The 23814-nt window shown below is 41.2% G+C and overlaps 1 protein-coding gene across 2 annotated transcripts in view; it reads left to right on the forward strand.

Annotated features, from left to right (window-relative positions):
* The window catches only part of DOCK4 (dedicator of cytokinesis 4), a 296938-nt gene that overhangs the window by 34479 nt on the left and 238645 nt on the right, over nt 1-23814 (forward strand). The gene's annotated exons all lie outside the window — the stretch shown is intronic.

Genomic DNA, 23814 nt, shown 5'->3' on the forward strand with positions numbered 1-23814 from the left:
AGTTATGGCAGCTGTTAAGCTATTTAAGGCTAAACCTCTTTCTCAAATGCTATATGGGGCGCCACTTATGACCATGGCAAATTACTCCAAGATGGAGAAGATTCAATCTAAATTTTTGAGATCTGTTTTACAAGTCCCCTCCAGTGTCTCTAATCCTGCAGTCCGAATAGAGACTGGGGACTTTACGATTGAAGCGAGGATATGGCTAGCCGCAATTTTTTATTGGCTTAAAATAGCACTCTGTCCTAAAGGACTCATTAATCTGATCCTGTACGACACTTTTACCTCTCCCTGGTTGAGGAGTTTGAAGAAAAAATTAGGCTTCTATGGTCTCTCTCAAGAACTACTTTTATCTATGGAGTATTTGCAGGCCAGGGTCTTGATAAGGCAAGGAATACGAGACGAAAAAAGACAGCATGATCTGAATAGACTTAAAAATGTCTGTTACAATCGAAATACCTTTACTAACATGATCCCGGTGCCACATCTTGTTCATCTGGAAAATCCTGATTATAGGAGAGCCTTTACCTTGTTACGCTGCAATGCTCTCCCTTCAGCTATAATGGAAAGTAGATACAAGAAGATCCCCTATGGTGAACTCTTATGCCCTTGTTCTGATGGGAGCATAGAGACCCTTGAACATGTCATTTATGACTGCAAAATTTATAATAAAATAAGAGAAGACATTTCCCTTGTAATAGCTGACCACTCAGGGAGCACTAGAGCAACTAGCCTTTCTAACTTGCTCTCAGTTAAAGACACCGAGCTAACTTTTAAAATGGCCAAATTTGGATGGCGAATTATGAAGGCTAGACGAGCATGGGTCAAACCCAACGAATGAGTTTTAACTGTGTTTCTAGTTACGCTTATGTTTTTAATAGTTCCCCTACGAATGTTTGATTATATATTTATTGATGTATTGATGTATCTAGCTACTATTTCTATTATGTAAAAGTTTTTATTGTTGGTCTGGGACCATATTAAACATTTCGATTCGATCAGTTGTGTTAGAAATGATCTCTTTGTGGGTATATTTAGTCTGTGCCAATATTCCAATGAGCTATAAGAGGGCCTTTATCTTTTGGGGGGAATAAATACTGGTGGTCTGCCTCTTTGCAGATCCTTTGTCTCCAAATCCTTTGTGTCTCTGCTTTAAAATAGAGTAGTTTGTCTTAACAGTATCATCTTTGAACTTGTGAGTGATATAGAACATTTGAAAACTTTTTAGAACTTGAGTACAAATATATCCTGTTGATCAGGAATGGAGCTTACCATAACAGCTATTTCCTTCCTCTCTGATCTTCTAGTATTTATATGTGTCCCTTATAAGATTTGGCCACAGCATAACTAGGAATATAATGGCTTTTTAAAATGCACTAAAGCTTAGCATGCTTTTTAGTGTTGAGTTTTGTTTAAATGATGTGCCTGTATAGTTAACGGGATATTTATCTGGACTATTTATACCTAGCTGGCCCATCCCAGGTTGGGAAATGGGGAGACAATATACATAGTTTAAGCCCAGCTACTGTACAATATTGCTGTCCTACTGGCTTAATTCTGTTTACCAAAATCTAGCACAGAAGAATCAAGTAATACTTATGTAAGAGACTTTACTTATGAGAATCCATTTCTTACAGACTGGCCAAACTTAAATCAGTGATCCATGAATTTCTCCCTGTACCACTTCCAGCGAATAAAGCATCACAGAATAAACTCAAGATACAAACTCAGAATAAACTTGAGGTTTATCCCAGGTATTATGGATGGGGCAAAAAGGAGGCTACAGTTATCCATTTCCCTTTGTGCTTGCTTCTCCACTGTTGTAAGAAGCAGGAGGAAAGCTTATGATGCTTTGCTGTGTCTCATCGGTCCTTATATGGCTGTGACCAAGCCAAATTTTTGGGTGCTTGGATTTTCACGCCAATAGAGTAGGAACCTGTTGTGTAAAAACAGTGGGTCTAGCTAATGTGAAAAATTGATGTCTCCGAAGATAGATTGGTTGTTGTGCATGGTCTGTAGTACCTAAACCAGCCAAAGTGGGCTAAGCTGATGGAAACTGTAGGGCCTGCAGATGGCCGTTTGAAGGGTAGTGTAGAAGCAGCAGGTTACCCCTCCGGTTGCCAGCTCTGGGTTGTGAAATATCTGTAGATTTTGAGGGTGGCGCCTGGGTTTAGGGAGCAGAGTTTGGGGAGGGGAGGGACCTCAGCATGGAATTATGCCATACAGTCCAGAGGAACTGATCTCTGTAATCTGTCACATCCAGGCCCCACCTGGAGGTTGGCAACCCTAAGCTATCCCTATGAATTACTGAGTCTGTTCTCTGAGTCTGACAAAGAATCATAATTGTTACAGTTCATTCTCCTTTGCAAGATTTTCTGGGCCTGTCGTAACAAGCTGGGGGTTCCTGAGTATACTAATGGGAAGGAACTTGTGTATGCATGGAGAGTTCCCACTTCCTGAATGGTTGGCAGTGCCTTTAAATGAATAGTGTGCAGTAACATTGTGAATCAAAGGACTAATTTCATTCTTCCTCAGCTGACCCAGTACTGCCTTTTTCACCACCTATCCTTGGGGCCATGCTTGGCAGGAAATTGAGCATTCAAAAATACTTAAATAAAATTCAACAGAGGACTCCGTCTTGAAAAGCATGGTGGATTGTGTTTACTTTGATATTAATGCTGGTTGTACTTCGGAGTTACAGGCACTATAATAACGAATGTTTCCTTGTGTGACATTTTATAACAAAAGTAACCATCAAATTTTCTGCCTTAAATAGATACCATACATTTCTATTTGAATATCAAATACTGATTAGGATATGTTCTGATTAGGATATAGAACGTTATGAGTCAAATGTGCCACTGAAGTTCTGTTGGAGCTAAATTTACTTTATTTAAGTATTTCTGCCCCCTTTCCCTCCCAAGCTGAGAAATCAAAGCTTACAAAATACAATTTAAATCAACAAATAGTAGAATGCTCCAACTTCTTGCTCTGATTCACTCTTGCCTAAAGGCTTATGCCTCTTGCCATACCCAGGCTAAATGCCTGGAACAGAAGAACGTGCTGTCAAGTCATAACTGATTCTTGGCAAACCCATCCACAGGGTGTTCCAGTCAAGAGACAAGGAGACATGGTCTGCCATTGCCTTCTTCCATGTAGCAATCCCAGTTTTCCTTGGTGGTCTTCCATCCAAGCACTGACTGTGGCCAACTTTGCTTAGCTTCCAAGTTCTGATGAATAGCTAGGCTATTCGGGCTGCATCTCCTTTGGCCAGAGATGCTCAGCCTTCCTCCCAAGAAAGGCATGGCGGCTGCTGCTATGGCAGTCAGTGACCCAAGGGACATAACAGTTCCATCGGATACTTTAGCCAGTTGTTTGTCCTATAAGAAAGTCATCCTAATGGATATTAACAGTGAATGATAAAACAATAGAACTTGAGCGTTGGTTTTAAGACAGCAATGTCTACCCATACAAATCAGGGAGCTTCTCAGGAGTCTCCTGTGTGGTTCATGATACCTCTGCTTGTCTGTCTCATTTGGTTCTTAAGTCGCTGTTTATTCTCATAACAATTCGGTGATGTAGTTCATTCAGGCTGAGTGAGAAGTAACTCATGAACCTTATGGCTGAGTGAGGATTTTGAATTCTGATCTCCACAGTCCTGCTCTGAAAGTGTAACCACTACATCACATTAGCATCCACTCAACTTAATGAACCAATTCTAGGAAACCAGTGACAAAGGGTTGTCCTGTTGATAGTGACTATTGTAACCCCCCCCCCAAAAAAAAAAAACATTTTGGATACATTAACTACAAATCTTGATGTTCCATAATTTATGGAGGAAAAAGGTACAGGGAAGTCTAGCAGTGTGATCCTATCCTGAATTATCCCAGTGTAAGTCAGTTGAATTCAAAAGGCTTGGACTGGAGTAATTCTCTGTAGGATGGCACTGTGTTTTGTCTAGGAGGATTGAAAAAATTGTGGGATATTTGTGGGGATTTTTGAATATTGGAATAAGGAATACAGACTCTCATTATGAGAAGTAATCCTTGTCTAAGGAAGATAAAGTGCTGCCATTTTCCAGTGCTTTGAAATATTACCGTATATACCCATGTATAAGCCGACCCGCGTATAAGCCGAGGTGCCTAATTTCTCCCCAAAAATGGGGAAAAGTTAGGCACCCGTGTATAAGCCGAGGGTCGGCTTATAACCCCCCCTCGGCCGCGCAGGCTTACCGTTCCTTCTGGGCTCCTGGCGGCGGGTCCGGCGGGGCCAACGTAGCGGCCTCCCTGCAGCCGCAGGGGGCCTCTGGAGGCCGCTCCCGGCCTGGAAAAGGCGGTGGGGGCGGCTGGGCGGCCTCCCCGCAGCCGCAGGGCGCCTCTAAAGGCCGCTCCCGGCCGGGAGAAGGCGGCGGGGGCGGCTGGGCGGCCTCCCCGCGGCCGCAGGGAGCCTTTAAAGGCCGCTCCCAGCCGGGAGAAGGTGGCGGGGGCGGCTGGGCGGCCTCCCCGCGGCTGCAGGGCGCCTTTAAAGGCCGCTCCCGGCCTGGAAAAGGGCGGGGGCGGCTGGGCGGCCTCCCCGCGGCCGCAGGGCGCCTTTAAAGGCCGCTCCCGGCCTGGAAAAGGCGGCGGGGGTCGTGGCCGCAGGGCGCCTCTGGAGGCCGCTCCCAGCCAGGAAAAGACGGCGGAGGTAAGTTCCCCCCTCCCCCCTCCCTCCTCCCTCCCCCCTCTACCATATTGACCCGCGTATAAGCCGAGTTCGGCTTTTTCAGCCCTTTTTTTGGGCTGAAAAACCCGGCTTATACGCGAGTATGTACGGTATCTTGGTTTGTTCTTCCTCCTTTTCAAGGCAATTTCATAATCTTTGCATGGTTTCTGCTGAATATGCATTCATGATTTGGTGCACCTTAAAACTATACTGGAAGAAGAAATTCTCATTGACATAAATATGACTGTAGAAAATGGTGGAAATATCTTCTTTTTCTGTATCACTTTGTATTAATTTTTTCGCCTGGGTCTTGATATGTACATGTGAGTACAACTCTCTACTTTATATTGAAGTTGTTACCAATACTCCTGTGTTTGTTGCTAGGATGTTTTTGCTCTGCATTATGTACATCTGCATTTATATCCTTTCTTTCCTAGTGCTCAAGGTGTCCTGCATCCATTGATGCCAATACAATTCAGTTTAGGAAGCTTGTCATATGAACTCCCCCTCCCACCTGAAAAGGTTTAACTCAATGCAAGGCAAGCACAGACACTTTTGAATTTCAGCCTGGGTTCACATGGCAGACTTGCATTGTGGCCATCCTCCATCTAGACCCAGGGTGGATAAAAAGCATTAAAAAAATTAAATCAGATTTTTAAATAAAATGCTTTTTTGAGGAAAAATTATTCTAAAGATAGTTTTCTATTTAAGATACATTATAGTCCAAAGGTTATTCATCATGAAATAAGGATTTGTTTTTAATTATGTAGCATGAGGCTGTATATTGATGCAATGTTTACATTTTTGGTAAATGAATTCCATTAATCCATTCACAATGTCATGCTGTTCCAGAGGTTTCTGTAATATTATTTTGGGCACTTTTTCAATCTAGATTATCACAGATGCCTGGTTTTGCAGTTCTCAAAACTGTGAATTTGTGTCTGCAGAGATAACATGCCTCTTCTTCATGGCAAAAATGTTATAAAATAAACTTACAGAGTTGAGAAAAATACCTTAATCCCATCGCTCCTGTAAGCTCTAGCCCTGCGGCAAACCCATAAACAGATTTCAGCAGTCCCAAAAGGTCGTTGTGGGCACGTAGATCAGTGTCCTGAGTCCTCCAGGGGGTCGCCGCTGCCAGGCGACGCCACTGATCAACCACCAGCCCAACCAGCCGGGTGGACTCCGCGTAAGTCCGCTGCGCCTCCTCCAAGACGGCACGCAGAAAGTCGGGGTCCTCGGGGAGCTCACCCTGCCCCCCAAACCGAGGAGACGAGTGTCTAGGTGAACCCTCCAGGGCTCCAGCCGAGGTCAACAAGTAAGGATAAGACTAGTGTCCTAATGTAAGCTCTAGCCCTGCGGCAAACCCATAAACAGATTTCAGCAAACGGCAAATCCATGAAAGCAGTTTTATTGGTTAGAATCGACAGGTTTCATAAGCCATATTCAAAAGGACACTAGTAAGGGGCAAAGGCAAGGTGCATAGTATATATGGAAAAGCAAAAGGAGATAACTGGTAACCTAGGCAACCCCCCTCCCAGAGGCAGGAAGGAGCACTTGGCGATTCCCACAGTATGGGAATCTATGAAGACTAAACACGGGGCACAGACTGGCCTTGGACAGAACAGCACCTGGGAGCAGCACAATCGCACTACCGCATACCATCCTCATGGCTTGCTCCTGACAGCTCCTTATAAAATATACAGAGCTGAGAAAAAGACCTGAATCCCATTTCTCCTTTGCAAATCTATATACATAGAATCAACCCCTTACTTCTTAAGTGCTAAGCTTCAAGAAGTTCAATGAATAGAAGATTGGTTGGAGTGGAATAGATCTACACAAGGAGCTAGGAGGGAGGGGCAAGCAGTAAAAATGATAGTGAAAACGCAGAATTCTCCACAAGTGTTGGGATCTTTGTGTGTGTAGCCTGAGGTTTATAATATTATTCTCTCCCTGGAGGGGAAAAGCTATAATGGAAGCAGGCTGTAAAAGAGACCCAGTTTGGGGATATTTTAATGAAGTTCCTCTACCTATGGATAAAGTAGGCATGTGTGCAAAATGCAAACACTGCAACAAAGCAATGCAAGACCTGGTGGCCCGAATGAAACAACATCATGAGAAGTGCTGTTTATGTAGAAAACCATGATTTAAATATAGTCTTACTGACTAGTGATTCAAATTGTGAAAATCTAGTCTTACTGACTAGTGGTTTAAATTGTGATTTAAATCAATTTGATTTTAATCAAATCCACCCTGGATAGACCCCGCTGTTCCCTTTTCTTAGACTTACAAAATTCCCTTCTTCCTTCCAAACCTGCTGTAGCAGTATCCCAGGTACAAGGAATCTTGGGAAATGTATGGAATCAAGAACCCTAATTCACCAGTGGCTTTTCGTACCAGGAACACTGTTGTTGCAGCATTTCTTCCAGACTCCGCAGGGGGCTACAGAAAGGAAAGGACGGGGGACTTCTGGTTGGTACTCCACTGTCAAACAGTTTTAAGGGAGGGGAAAAGAAAGTGTGGGGTAATTTAGGGGGAATGGTTAACTGTAAGCATTGAGAGGCAGTTGTGGTTTTATACATTTTGAGGGCTGCTGTGAGTGTTCACAGAAATGCAAGTGTTTTTTTTTAAATGATTACAAGCAGCTCTGTTTCTAGGTTTTGGGGGCCTTGAGTAGACAGTGCCCAGATCCCCTGTTCTGCCCACCAACAGGCCCATCCCCTTCTACTCACCCACCCGTGTGTCTCCCCCCATCCTTTTCCCACTCACAAACCTTCCCACCACCTGCACTTACAGCTGTGCTTTTCTCTGACCGCATTGGCTAGTGTGTGCAGTTGGTAGTGCTGTTGCAGCTGCCAGCAGTGCTGTCTGAATGTACTTCCCCATCAGTGATTGGAAGTTGGGCACATGGGTGCTAAAAAGCTTGCAAGCAAATGGGTAGAGAAGGGCACATAGACAGGTGGCAAGGAGGTGTACTGTTGGGTTAGGTCAGGTCAACTACCATGAGCCCTTCCTGAAGACCTGAGCCCTGCCAGCTGCCCCACCTCAGGGTATGCCCGTGCCAGTTCTGGTCACAAGGGAAGCTTGGAAAAGGTGAGGGTAAAGTTTCAAAGCAGTCTTTCAGGGGTGTATGGGACAGCAGATGGGAAAGTGGTGACCCTCCCATCCTCATTCAAACCGATCTCTGGATCAAAGCCATTACTGTCACACCCTTAACACATCAGGTTGGGAAGAAAACCTCAAACAGTATCCTCTACAAACGTAACCACAAACAAATTATGCCACCAATATTTCAACCTGATTTTTCTCACTATGTCAGAATTGTGCTTTCTTTCAGCTGTTGTTTTGTGCTCCAGAATCTATGCTCACTGTTGTTGTAATTTAAGATTGAATTATCTGAGTGTTTTAACATCTCTGTATAATATTAGATCATCTCCATTAGAGAGATTCTGTGACCGGGGTGTATTTACTGTGATTGTGGGTTAATAGATTAATGCAAACAGCTGTTGGTCGGTAGGATTGAAAAACCCTCCTTTTCTGTCAAAAAACTGTGTAAAGCAAGATTTGAATGAAATCAGCTTATGAGCCTGTTGTATAACCTCAAGGATATGATGAAAGCAAGTATCTCTTCAAAGCTTGTCTGGAGCAGACATCTAATCATTTAGATTACCTTGCAGATGACCCACTGAAATGGGAAGTGAGCTGTCTTTGTTGCTTTTGAGTATGTGCATGTATTTTAAAGGTAGCTATTTGTAATGTTAGATTAACTGCCAGGGAGTTTTCTGATGCCATAACTTAAATTGTCTATAATGTATTTAAAAGGTACAACACACCAAGCAACTGCATCTTTCTAAAAGAATAAACCGTAGCTTTCGATTCCATAAACTATGTACTACTCTGCTTCTAACAAGGGGCATCTGCAGTTTCTCTCAATAGCTAGTAACATGTAATCTGTTCTTTTGAGTATCTTTTTGTGGTCCTATCTAATAGAAATATGCAGTCAGCGATGCAACTGTGTATTCGCAGCAGCAATGAGAGCAGAGCAGGGAATTGTCTCCATGCGGAAGCAACCTTTGGCTATTGAGCCATGTTGGGGAGCGAGGGCACAACCAAAGCTCCACCAGGCATGATCCTGCATTGACTATTTGCTGTTATGTCTGAGGCATACCATTGTGTTTCCAGCTCCTTCACTCAGGGTCTCTTCACATGTGACCTTAAAGCACTGTTTGAATTTCTTGTATCTGTAATGCAAATACTAAACTATAATTTGCTAGAATGTATATTTCCTTTATATGTGTTGGTCTTCCATTGTTTGCCAGCTGTACTAGAGAAGCTCAAAGCTGCTTTAATAGTATATAGGGGAATGTTCTTTTTTATTTACTGGCACATCATGGTTCAAAAATTGGAAGTGTTGTGAAAGAGGCATTTTTTGTAACTGTGCATATGACAAACAAAATTAGCACAAATCCGTTTAATTTGGAATGTGGATCAGCCATAAACTATGTACTGATCTGTGGGTGGAATGAATAATACGTACACATTTTATCATGTATTCATAGCTGTATGGTGGTTTTGGAACACAGTTTAAAACCTAAAAAGGCTAGATTTGTTGGAGTTTGAAAACAAATCTGCAATTAAGGGAGGTTCGCTGTATTTGAGTACTGGGATTTGAATGAAATTGTCTTAGGAGATTCAGTTAAATGTTGAGCAAAGGTACGTAATGTCCCCAAAAGCAGCATCAAACTCAATTGATTTAAAGTACAAAGTGTTGAGAGCATTATTGGAAAAGAGTTAATGTCATAGCGAGTGTAGCAACTTTAAGGACTGTGTAAATAAACAGACAGGGGTGGGACTAGATGACCCTGGAGGCACCTTCCAACTCTGTGTTTCTATGATTCTATGTAATGGTGTTAAGGAGGAATTAGGAGGAGGAATTAATGTATCATGAGAGAGAATAATTTATATCCCAAATAGAAAAAAGGTAAATCACTTGCCCCTGTGTGTAGAATGGCTTAGAAAATAGAAAGATCTGCCTTACACCAAATGGGACTACTAGATGAAATAGCATACTACCATCTACCCAGATTGGTTGCAGATCTCTGGAGTCTCAAATGGAAGCTTTCCTCAGTTACCAGAGATTCTTTCCCTGGAGATAGCAGTTGCACGTATCTAGCAGGGTATTGCCAATGAAAGAGTCTTGGAGAGCTGGGCCGGAAAAGCTTCTACTTGAAACCCTGGAGAGCTCAGGACAGGGTTGAATCGCTATTTGTGGGTGTCAAAGTCCAGTTCCTCTTGGTGCCTACACTTGGATGTTGTGGGAAACTTTGTTTTGAACTACATCTTGTTTTCATACCCTGCACCAAAAGGGCAGGAGAGAAGGAAGGAACAAGGCACCATGTAGACATGACAAACAAGTCACATTGATGCTTACTGCAGCAAATTGATGTTTAATTTCAGCTTGGCATTATGTCTGAATGTAGCTCCTGACTTCATTGAAACCTCACAATAAACCAGTTGTTTAAATGCTTGTTAGTCATGATGTCTCAATGCAGGCAACCTAGTAAACTCAGAATGTTAGTTGGCACCAGACTGGGATTTCAAACTAGGGTTGGTAAGTGGTTTAAATGCAATTTGTTGAGCAATGTTGCTTTTATGGCTGCCTGACCACTGGATGTCCTTCCTGCTGGAAGGCAGGAGATGGACAAGCAGGGCTTTACAAACAAACCAGGGTTTGTGGCTTAGGGTTGGTAGCCTCAGTTGATAAACTGGAAGTCAGAAAGCTGTTGGCACAAAAAGATTGCGAGAAGCAGACCACACACAGCAATACATATTGAGCTGACTAGGGATGTGTATCTGAAACCCAGTGGACCATTATAAAGATAAGGACAACCAACAATGGGAATAAGTGTTCTCCAGTTCCAGTGCAAAATGAGTGCCTGTATGCAAATGAGCATTTAGGCGTAAGTTGATTATAGCTTTGGACGCATCTTCAATGCAGCTGTTAAATAATGAGCTACTGATAGGGTAACAGCCTTATCTTTACCAGACAGCAAATATATTAAATGATAATCATGTGAACATACTGCAAAGTGTGAGATCAATGGAGTAATAAAAAAAAGATCTTATGGGATAATATAAATCACAGCTGAATACAAAAATTGGGTGTTTCTGTCTTTGCCTTTCCACAAAGTAATTGTGGAATATTTGAGAATCTGCCAAATAATTCGTTGAGGGGTAAGGCATTATGTCTGGCCAAGAAGAAAAATCTTCGAAAGGTTAGAATAGTTAACAATTTTAAATCATCTGGAAGCAATGGGAAAGATGGGTTGCTCAGTCCCCAGAAAGAGGGTGCACATTTCCTTTTGGCACCACTACATAATTTAAGATGCTCCGTTCTAAATCCATAAGTATCTTACTCATAACTAAAAGGGTGGTCTGAGGGAAAACTTGGATAGGTAATCTATAAACCTGAAAGTCTTTCACTTACTGTCTTTGTCCAAGAAGACACAAAAGGGTCAAGCTCAGTCTGTTTAGTAGAGGTTAAATAGATCTGGGGTGTAAGTGTTCTCGTCACGCTAAAATATAATGATCAGAGAATATTCCCTGGATCTTGCATTTTATTCCTAAACTGCTATTTATGTCAGGGCCACTTCACATGTTACACAAAGGGTGGCCCTCTGCATGGTTGGCAAGAAGTTCGGCCCATTGTGATTCTGTGGAAATGTGCCTTGATGATACACATGGTGTCTTTCATGTTGACTTCCTCATTGTGTGCAATGAAAAATCTTTTAATTGTGACTATCAGAGAAAACAAGCCCACCATCTACTTTATTTAAGGCTTGAACTAGATAAAGTGTTAGTCTGGGTCAGGGGTCGGCAAACTCATTAGCTAAAAGAGCCAAATATCAACAGTACAACGATTGAGATTTCTTTTGAGAGCCAAATTTCTTAAAATTAAACTATATAGGTAGGTACACTGTTTATTAACTTAATAAACTTTAATTAAAGTTTTAAGTCTTAATTAAGCTATAGGTACACTGAATAAAACTTGATATCATACTTAATAGTGATCTTATTTATTGATAAAAAATAAATTGTAAGTCCCTGCGATTTCCCCCTCCCCGTCAGGAGTCCTCGTCTGGAGGCCTGGTCTACTGCCATAAAAGCCTGTTGGTAGACCTGGCCTCCGGCTGAGTCCCATTGGGAGGCCAGGTCGACCCATTGGCTTTCTTGGCAGTAGACCTGGCCTCCGGAGCCCATAGAAGCCAATTGATAGACCTGGCCTCTGGAGGGGGACTTTTTCCCCTCCTCGGAGTCCAGGTCTACCGCCAAAAAAGCCAGTGGGTAGACATGGCCTCCCAATGGGACTCAGCTGGAGGCCAGGTCTACCAAAGGAAGCCCGCCACGCCCAACAGCTGATAGGCGGGGGGCAGGAACCGCTGAGCTGCCCGCCCAGCAATCGCGCGGCTAGAGGGGAGGGGAGGCTTTAGCCTCCCAACCATTGAGGGCAAGGGAAAGGGGGACCCGGCCATTCTCCACAGCAGGGGGGGAGAGACAGCGCGTCTGCTCGCCCGCTCTCTCTCTTTCTCAGGCGCGCCGGCTCCACAGCCCGGCTGCCGGCGCAAGCGGGCGCAAGAGCAGGGGCTCTGAACCAAGTTCGGAGAGGCCAAAGAGCCGCATGCGGCTCTTTGCAGACCCCTGGTCTGGGTCACTTGCCTTCACTGCAGCTGTGAGGAACTTAATGTAGAGAAAAGTGGGATATGAAGACTTTATCTTCTTTCTTTTTTTTGAAAAAATATATAATAGTAATAAAATCATAATACAACAACAACAAAAACATAAAATACATAAAAACATATACAGAGCACTGATTCACTGCTAATACAATATTCTTTTATCTTTATAAACCCTATAGTGCCCTAAAACCCGAAAGCCCACCCCCCACCACTGTGCCCTTCACCATTGGACTTCCGGCGAGGTGTTATGACAATATATAAAACTCTATTATAATCATTAATTTAAAAATCACATTGAACTATAATTCATTAACTATACTTTTAAAATCCGTTTTTGCCAATTTATCCCAATATGCGGTGGCCTTTGACCATGTGTATTTAAATTCATCCATATCTTTAGCATGTAAAGAATCTGTGATTTGGCCATCCGCATATACATCCATAGTTTTTCTCTCCACTCTTTAATTGAAGGTTTATTTGTTTGCTTCCATTTTTTAGCAATTGTAATTCTTGCTGCTGCAAAACTATATTGACATATGACTCTGTCACGTTTATCTAAATTTTTTTTGGAATACCCAGTAAGCAAAAGGCGGGATCTTTCTTAATTTTTAGTTTAATCAAATTATTAGTTTCATTCAAAACTAATTGCCAAAACCTCCTAATTTTTTTACAAAACCACCAAGCGTGCATGAATGTACCTTTATCTATACCGCATTTCCAACAAAGAGCCTTATCTTCTTTTTTCATTTTACTTAATAGTACTGGGGCTATGTACCATCTATAAAACATTTTATATAATTTTTCTCTTATTTCATTCGTAATAGTGAATTTAAACTCCTTTTCCCATAAGTTTTCCCATATCTCCAAATCTATATTATAACCTAAATCTCTCATCCATTTCACCATCACTGGTTTAATCCTTTCCTGTTCTAAATTTGTTTCTATAAGTGCTTTATAAATCCTTCCTATCAATCCTTTATTACCCTTAGATAATATAATCTCAAATTTAGATTTGGTTTGGTTAAAACCCAACCTGTTATCCTTACTAAAAACATCCCTTAATTTATAGTACATAAACCAATCTTTAATCTGAAGTTCTTCACGTGATTTCAACACCCATATCCCATCTTTATATTCTATCATTTCTCTATAATTATTACAATCCAAATTTAAATGTGCTCCTCTTCTCATAAATGCTTCTATGGGGTTAATCCAACCAGGAGTTTTACTTTCAAAAGAAGCTTTATATTTATTCCATATTTGTAATAAATTTTTCCTGATAATATGGGAATTAAATTCTTTATTTACTTTCTCCTTCTCATACCATAAGTAAGCGTGCCACCCAAATCACAGTTTGAATCCTTCTAATTCTAGTAACTTCGTGTTCTCTAAGAGAATCCAATTTTTAATCCAGGTGAAGCAAGCTGCTTGATAATTCATTTTCAAATCTGGCAATCCCAATCCTCCTGTTTCCTTCAACTCTATTAAATTATTATATGCAATCCTATGTGTTTCTTTACCCCAAAGAAACCTCATAATATCTTTCTTCCAATCTTCAAATATCTGTACACCTTTCACTATTGGTAGGTTTTGGAAAAAAAAAAAGCATTTTAGGTAATAACATCATTTGATTACTGAGATTCTTCCCCACAGTGATAACGGCACTTTTCCACAACTTATCAAATCTTTTTTTATCTGTTGCCATTGATTTAGATAATTATATTGAAATAAATTAAGATTATTATTCGATATCCATATACCTAAATATTTAACTTTATGTTCTATATTAAATCCCGTCTTTTTAATTAGTATTTGTTGTTGTGAGAGAGTCATATTTTTAACCAATATCTTAGTTTTAATTTTATTAATTTTAAAACCTGAAAGCTTTCCGTAAACCTCCAAAATTTTATTCCATCTGTCAATTTGTTCAATCAGATCAATCAAAAAACATACTAAATCATCGCATATGCTTTAACTTTATAATGATTTCTCCATATTCGTACACCAACTACATCATCAGTTTTTCTAAGATTATTCAATAATAATTCTAATACTAAAATAAACAGTAAAGGGGAAAGAGGACATCCCTTGTCTCGTTCCCCTTTGAATTTCAATCTTCGGTGATAATGACCCATTTATAATCAAATTAGCTGTTTGTTGAGTATATACACCTTTTATAGCAGTTTTAAAATTCTCACCAAAATCCATGTCTAATACCTTAATCATAAACTGCCAATTAACATTATCAAATGCTTTTTCCGCATCCAAAAATATCAAAGCTATTGGTGTTGTATCTTGTTCCGCATATTCTAAAAGATCTATTACCACCCTTACATTCTGACTAATCAGTCTTCCTGGTCAGAATCCTGCCTGGTCTTCATGTATTAATTGATTTAATACCCTTTTTATCTAGTAGCTAAAATTGCAACAAATAATTTATAATCAATATTAACAATGAAATCGGTCTATAGTTTTTAACTTCCAATATATCAGAGTTTGCCTTTGGTATTAGTGCTATATTTGCTTGTTTCCATGTTTGAGGGATAATACCTTTTGTCAATCCTAAATTCATCACTTCCATTAGAGAGGGAATTAACTGATCTTTAAATATTTTATAATAAGATGTGGTAAAACCATCTGGTCCAGGAGATTTATTTGGTTTACTTTTACTTATTGCTTCCTCCAGTTCCTCTTTAGTTATTGGAGAATCCAGCAAATCTTTATTTTCCTGTGTTATTTTTCCCCAATCCCATTTAGTAAGATATGCATCCATTTCTGTCTCTAAGTCTACATTTTTTCTATATAGATTTGTATAAAATTCCACAAATGTATTTACTATCTCATCTTTAACTCTTGTTATCTTACCCTTCCTTTTAATTTGAGTTATTGGTACTTTTTTATCTTTATGTTTAAGTTGCCATGCTAACATTTTACCCGGTTTATTAGCATGTTCAAAAAATCTTTGTTTGTTATACATAACTTTTCGTTCGATTTCTTCCGCAATTAAAAATTCATATTGCTGTTGCCATTTTCTAATCTTATCCTGCTGTTCCTGTTTAGATACTTTATCCTGCAATCTACTAAAATGTCTTTCCCCTTGTTTTATTTCATCTAATATATATTTTTTCTTTTTCTCCCTTTCCTTATACCATCTTGTATTTTGTTGAATTAATAATCCTCTAATTACTGCCTTACCGGCCTCCCAAACTATGTCTTCCCGAGTACCCTTATCTGTATTTTCCTTAAAATAGTTCTGTACCTCCAACTTCAATTTATCCACTATTTTAGTATTTTTTAAAAGAAAATCATTAATTCTCCAGGGTTTATATCTTCTATCTCCTATTTTAATTTTTACTGATACCGCATTATGATCTGACAACACACTAGGCAAAATCTCTGGATCTTCTGATCTCTCTATTAAACCTTTCGAAAGCCATAACATGTCTATCCTGGAATGTGTAAGATGTCTCTGTGAAAAAAAAGTGTATCCCTTCTTATTACCATTTGTCAGTCTCCAGACATCAAACATATCCCATTGATCTATAAGAACATCAAAAATCCCTGGTAATGTACCTTCATTAATTGCTTTTTTCTTTCCCCCCGATCTATCTATCTTAGGAACCTTTAATCCGTTAAAATCCCCCATCCATATCATTTTTTCTGTAGCATATTCAGCTAATAACATTGCTAATTTATCATAAAATGCTTTTTGGTTAGTGTTAGGCGCATATATTCCCACAAGTAATAACTTCTGAAAGCCACATATTATTTCCACCAACAAAACTCTTCCCTCTATATCTTGGTAAATAACTTTTGGTTCTAATGATAAAGGTAAATACATAGCTATTCCATTAGTTTTTTTATTTTCATTACATGCCATGAAGAGTGTACCCAACCTTGATTGTTCCAGTCTAAATATATCCTTTGGGAGTATATGCGTTTCCTGTAAACAAATAATATTAGCATTAGTTTTTTGTAGATGGTGAAATATTTTCCTCCTTTTATTGGGAGAGTTCAGTCCATTAATATTCCAAGATAAAACCTGTAACATATCAAAATTCAGTTAGATCCATTAACCTTCCAAAATCAAAATTATCATCCTTATCTCATACTGCCCCCCTTCCCACCCCCATTTTCTTTATTCAGCCATCAGTATCATCAATTGGAGACTCCTCTGTTGAGTCTATTGGTAGGTCTCCACCTCCAGTTGCTTCAGATGCCTTTTTTCTTCTGTAGATTCTCTGGTTGTAACTTGTTTACTTGGCTTGATAGGTTTAGCCAAATCTGCATCATATCTTCGTAAAAACTGTTCAGCCTTATCCAATTCTGTAAACTTGAACCTTTTAGCCTTAAAAGTGAAAGAAATGCCTTGTGGATATTCCCATCTGAACTGAATTCCGCTGAGTCTTAACCGTCAAACAATCTCCATAAAATCCTTCCTCTTCCTCAGCAATCTTGCAGGTATTTCCTTCATCAGTCTCAAAGGCTAATCTTCAACTTTGAGTGGTGTCTTTTAGTGGTTATTAAGTATCAAATCTCAGTGACTCCTTGAGAGCAGTTGAAGCAGGCAATCCCTCGGTACTTTATTTCTGGTTGCATATGCAGAATTTATTCTGTAGGCTGTTACAATCATCCCTGCAATAACTTCTTCCAGTTCCTGTAAAAAATTTGCCAGGAGAACTGTCAGATATCTACGTAAATCCCGATCTTCAACCTTTTCTTTCAATCCACGTATGCGCAGGGAGGATTCTTTGATCTTAAATTCAATCATCGCAATTTGGTCCTTTTGCTTCTCTTCCCTTTCGCATGAAGCTGCTATTGACATCTCCAAAGTGTCCACCTTCTTCTTAATTTATTTGGTTTCCTGTGTATTTTTTTTAAGTTTGGTTTTGACCCTGTCTTGTCTGACAGTCAGGGATGAGATTGTGTCTTGCAGAGCAGCTATTGCGACCGAATTTTGAGATGTAGTGATTGTATTCTGAGATAACTCCTGCTTCATTTCTGCAACATCTTGATGAGTCTTAGATAGGAGTTCAAATACAGAAGTCAGTGTCACTTCAGGCTTGGCTTTTGAAGTCATCTTTGTACTTACAGTGATTTAGCAATCTGTGGGAGTTTCCTTAATTTGCACACCAGAAAAATAGTGAATGGATAGTGAACTTAATCCTAATTTCACAAAGTAACTAGTTAAAATATAGCATGGCTTTGTGAAATGTTTGAAACTAGTCATTCAGATGTTCAAGAGCTGAATATATGCTTGGTTCACCCCACTATTAATGGAAGTTTTAAATAGAAAAAATGTTGCTGTTATGTATTGGAATACAGGGAATGTTACACAGGAACACTTTCATAATCATTTTATGCACTTTTTCTGATCACCTACTGTTACAGGACAATTTAGGGTTGTTTCATAGGCAAAAGGTTAGTCTCATTTAGGCAGTGAGATGGTTACTGTAATTCAGATTTCCAATTAGAAGGATTCTTTGACTTGATACTAAAAATCCTCACAAAGGTAATCAGGAGTCTAATGAAATGTTCAGACTGGAATTGTAGGTACAAGTACCCCTCTCATTTTTCATTTACTGGTCTAATTAAGGCAGAAATGGCAGAGAATAGAGTTTGCATAATTACATTTCAGAGATCTGAGTTTGGGTCAAATTACATGTCCCAATTATATTGGCTTTAAATACCACCAAGAAATCATACATTTCTGGGGCAAAAGAGCCTCTTAACAAGAACACAACTCTAGGACCTGTCCCTTGACCCCTTAGTTTGTTTATAACAAGCTCAGTCACACAAACCATATTACAACTAAGAGTTTTGACTTTATTACTGAATCAGTTTCTAACAAAGCCAACATGTTGAGATTTTAGGAAGCACTGAAAGAGAAGCACCAATGACTCTACCCCAGGGGTGGGGAACCTTTTTTCTGCCAAGGGCCATTTGGATATTTATAACATCATTTGTAGGCCAAAAAAGAGCCAAGGTCGTTCCCCCACCACTCCCCCCTTTTTAAACACGGGGAGGGGGGGATTTGAGATCCATCCGTGTCTTACCTGAGAAGACCGTGCACCGGGTTGCTTCATGGGTCAGTCACAAGGATCTCCAGGAGCATTCGGGCGGGAGACCTGATGGCGAGCAGGCAGTAGTTCCCCTCTGCATGGGAAGGGGAGGCAGGCAGGCGTCCATCCGTCTGGTTTCAGACTATAGGTTTACCATCTGTGGGTGCAGCATGTGCCCCCCAGTGGCAGCGGTGGTTTGCTGCCTCCCGGCTGGCTCTTTACAACACCTCCCCACCCCGACTGGAGCACAAGAGGTTTCAGGAGCTCCCTTACAAAACGGCGCCACTGAAGGCTCGCCACTCGGCATGGGAGGAGGCAGGGAGATTTCTTTAAGGCCGACCCGCCGGAGTGCGGCAGGCGGACTGGGTGGCCAGCGGCCGGGCCACCTTAAGAGGGGAGGCGGGCTGAGAGCGAAAGGGGCAACCTGAGTGAAGCTGTTTGACTCTTTTCTTGTTGGTACAGAGAAACGTCCGTTTATGGATGGGAGGTTTTGACTTGGATTTGCTCTAGGTGTTTGCCTTGGCAGGGCCAGACCAAATGATTTCACGGGCCTTAAACGGCCCACGGGCCAGACGTTCCCCACCCCGCTCTACCCACAGACTTCGTCTAGACTTGGGCTGAGGCTCCTCAGCCTTTCTCACTGTGAAGAGCAACCTCTTTTATGGTACTTGAATGGCTTTTGCAGAGATACAAGCAAAGCATTCTTGTAAGTTTGCTGTGGAGTGTGATAACAGAAGTCTCGGAGTTCCTTGGGATCTGGAGCTGTACCAGCTGCTCTAGTATGAACCCACCCAACCACTCTTGTCATCTTCAAAGCTCTGATTGGGGTGCTCCTGCCATCTGAGGGTAGACAGGTGGTAAACTGAGAAAGGGCCTTTTCTCCTAGGGTGCCAAAAGTTTGGAACTCCTTACCCAGGGATATTCCTGTGTCTATCTCTATCTTACTCCAACTATTTGATATGCTTAGCAATGCCCTTCTTCACATAACACTTTTTTTCCTGCCTTTGCTAAGAATAAGAGTCACCACCATGGTACTGTGAGAAGAACCTTCTGTACAAAATCTTTTAAAGTCACAATTTGTATGGAAATCCACCTCACTCTGTGCATTAAATGACTACCTAGAAAGTAGTCTGACAAAGGGTGCTTTGACTCTTGAAAGCTTATACTCTGAAAATCTTGTTGGTCTATAAGATGCTACTAGACTCGATTCTGTTCTACTGCAGACCCACACAGCTACCTTCTGAAACTACTTAAAAAGTCTTCACCTCCTCAGTTAGTTTTTAGTGCTAACTCTTCATAAAAGGGCAATTTTCTTCAGTGATCTTGAATCCTATTGCAGGATACAGCCACTTCTATGTGATCTGCTCGATCCTATGCATGTTTACTGAGAATGTACTGAGTTCTGTGATCTTTACTCCCAACTACTTCTAGGTAGATCTGTAAACATAAGATTGCTCTTTTAGTAGCCTGTCACTTGTCTCTTCTTCATGGCTTATGTTTTACTATGCGTGGCATGTTTTAACCTTCTGACCATACTAATTGATAATATAATTCTGGGTGGGAAAGGAATATGAAGCATTTATCAGAAATCTTGCCGAATGCTGTTGGATGAGGAAAGTTGGTTTGTGTCTTATACTAACTATAGTTTGCTATCAGTTCAAGTTTTTAAAATTGTGTTGATAAGAGGTAAAAGTAAATATTTAATGATGATGAAATGTTGTGCTTTTGAAATCTGATTCTTTCCAGAATGTCTTGGAGTGTGAACAAGCCATTATTTCTGTTTAGTAGTACATTCACACACGTCTCCTCTGTTGGAGTCCAATTAACTGAGGCTTCATGTGACCTTAAAAAGACACAAGGTTGGAAATGCGCTTAAATCTGTGAAACTGAGAAGTCCACAGTGACTTTTGATAAAACCTAAAGTATTTGTGTATAATGTTTATGTGTGATGTTGGTTTTTTTTTATCATGTCTGAAAAAGAGGCCTGCTTCTACACTGTGCCTTTTAATTTACTCTATAAGGAAAACACATTTTTGTGGTAGTTTTGAGTCTCAGTGGTATTTTTGCACAAAAAAGCTGAGTCTGACATTTCTTGGCAAGACACATTCATTGCAACTTGATTTGAGTGACACACAGGAAATGACTCTGCTCTACAGATACTGCGTGTTGAGTAATCCAAGGAAGTTTCTTAACAAATAAAAGTTCCAACTGTAACAGTTGTTGTGCCTTTTAAACTATGTAACACTTGGAGCTATGGTTTGTAAATATAGTTATATAATGGGAACATTTTCAGTCCTTCTGAGAAGAAAATCTGTATGAAAAGAGATGGTGTATATTGTGTGAACTGTTATTTCTTTTTTTAAAAAACAACAACCTGTAGACTGGTCTCTTGAAGTAGACACATGATGCCCTTCTGTCATGCCTTAGGTGCACTGGGTGTAGACCCATTTTAGGGGGTCCCAGTTACTTGAGGCAATCCTCTCCCATGAAGGTAAGTACTAGATGGGGTGATTGGAGATACACTCTTGTCTAGCACAACAGTCTGCAGCAGCGTATTTGATTCAGACTCGTTTGGGTCAACAAGTAGAGGTGGAGACACTGGTATTTATCTTGGTCCTGTTTCTCTCTAGAAATTTCCAAAACTCCATGGTAAAAACAATCAAGATTTGGAAATTCATAGAGTGCCCTGATGGCACTTCTGATCCTGAAACAGGAAGTGCCATCCCAGCGACCCCCTCCCCACGCTCTTGACTCTAACGTGATCACTTAATTTTCAGGACCAAAAGTGACACCAGGAGAGTCTAGGAGTTTCCAAATCTTTATGGTTTTTACCATAGAGCTTTGAAAATGCCTAGTGACATGCTGTCACTTCCTATTTCAAAGCAGGAAATGATGTCTTGTGTCTGTTGATAGCCGTTCCCCCTGCTGCTCCACTGATCAGGGATGTGGAGCATCACTCAGAGGCCCCTGCCAAAACTTGGTAAGTGGAAACTCTAGATCACATTATAGGTTGGCTCTGTAAATCTAGAATTGAGTGAGTTGTACTGTAGGTGGAAAAGGAAAGAGGGCAGGAGACTTTTGGAAATAAGATACTAAGGTTTGTTTTTTCCTCAGTATGGGGCATGCTGCCGTTTCTTACTTTGTTTGTTTGTTTGTTTTTTAGAGAATATATCTTCTGGCAGGCTGCTGTTACTTTAGTTCCAAAGGCAGATCTAAACCTGTTAGCAGAGGCATGGAGGCTGTTGAAAAGCACTTACCTGTGCAGGAGCTGTTACATATGGTTAATAGTGTTTTAATCAATCCTCACTGCCAGTTGAAGATAGTAGGATATTTATCTTCCAGGAAAAGGGTCCTGTAGGCATTTAGATTTGTGTAGGATTATGGATAGGCTGAAATGCATGGCGTGTGAAAGTTCTTTAAGAAGGTAGTCAAAACCAAAGAAAGATAAATGGGATAAGAAGGAGGAATACCACATTCTTGCAAACTTCATACTGAAACTCCTAATTCTTTTCAGTATGAAGCTGTGACCAAATCTTGTTTCAAAGGCAGGACCCACACAACACTGGATATAACCACATACTCCTTGGATTTTCCTTTCAGTCATATGGGCAATTTGTTTTTCAGGATGTGCTAATGAGCCTTTCCAGTTTGATACTATGTTAGAGTTTTTCTCTGTGGCCAGCATTTGTATGGAAAGCGGCTGCCTCAAATTAAGTTATTTTTATTTATTTTATTCTATTTACACCACGCCCTTTCCTGGCAAGGATGAGTATCACCAATCTAGAATTATCACTATCCACATATGAATGTTCATAGTCATCTTTTTGGGGAATGTTCACGGGAACCTATGTATATATTCAAATATATAAAATATTATTTTAAGGTTTAAGCTGTCTCTTTGTAAGGTAAAGAAAGAAGAAATAAATAGTTTGGTATTAAATGGGTGTTTTTATGAATCTGTGCTGAACTACAAACAGTTTTAAGTTTATTCTCAAAGGTAATGGAAATAGTCAAGATAATAGTTGAAGATTTTAGGCATATATGTTTTATTGCAAAGATGGGTCTTTTGACTACGATTTATTTCATTTTTCTAGTTGGCTTTCATGGCAACCTTATTACCTTGAGAAGTAAACGTATTCAATGATTCTAAAGCAGCATTTTTCATCAGTTGGAAGGATTGCTTAGGTTAACAGCCTGTAGCAACAGATCAGCTACTTTCTGATAACCCTAAGGGTTAACACTTTTCATTGTCTTGAAAGACAGAAAGCATATAGCCTTTGATAAGTGTGAATCTCTGGAGGGTTTTTTTAAATTTATTTATTGCCAGATGGTATCTGCAAGATTGGTTCTGATACTTGTTCAGCACTGTTGCAGTTAGACAACATCAAGACATGCACTGGCTCAATTCAGATCTTGCATCTTGATCTTTGTAGCTATAGTTTGGAGGGTCATAAATGTGCCTAAGGCTTGAGAACACTCTATGTGCCAATGCCTTCATTCATTTCAGGGTTTCCTCTATGGCTTTGAAGCAAACAATCTATGGTTAACCATAATTTCTGAAGCACAGTTTGCAAATGTTAGTGTTAACCCATCTTTTTACCCAGATGAGACATACTAGCAAACTATACTTAGAGCAGGGGTGGGGAACCTCCGGCCTGCGGGCCATATCCGGCCCGCGACATCATTGGCGGCGGCCCGCATACTCTCCCGCAGAAGCCGCTGCCATTGCCGCCACTGGAGCGGGCGCAGATGGCCGGGCGAGTGGGGAACAGAAGCCAAGCGCCCACACTCGGCATGGCCGGCGGCTTCTCCGGCGCCCTCAGGGCCTGTGCGAGCGGAGGGGCGTGGCTGCCGGGTGGGCGCGAAGGAGGTTCTGCCCCACCCCGCTCGCCTCTCACAAGCCTGAAGCTGTGCCCCACCACCACATCCCCCCTTGCAAGTGGGTAGGAAGGAGCCCCTCCTTGGGTCAGGCCAGCCGGTGGGAGATCCCCCCCTGGGCGGGGGGCTTAGGAGCCTGAGCAAGCCAGACAGGCAGGCACAGAGGGGCGCTGGGCTGGGCTCCCTCCCTCCTTCCCTCCGCACCAGACGGGCCTCCTCTGAAAGGTTTGGGTGGAGGAGGTGGCGGCAAGGCACAGCCAGGCGGGGGATCCTCCTCCTGCAGCTCGCTCCAGGCACATGGGAGGCGGCGGGACCCAGCCCGGCCCGGCCCACAGGCGAAGGGCGCGGCGGTCGGGCTGGTGGCTGGCGAGCCACGGGGCAGTAAGTCGGGCGGGCGGAAGCTCTGAGGCACCTCCCTCCCCTCCCTTCCTCACTGG

This window comes from Euleptes europaea, chromosome 3, assembly GCF_029931775.1.
Source record: "Euleptes europaea isolate rEulEur1 chromosome 3, rEulEur1.hap1, whole genome shotgun sequence".
NCBI classification, from domain to species: Eukaryota; Metazoa; Chordata; class Lepidosauria; order Squamata; family Sphaerodactylidae; genus Euleptes; species Euleptes europaea.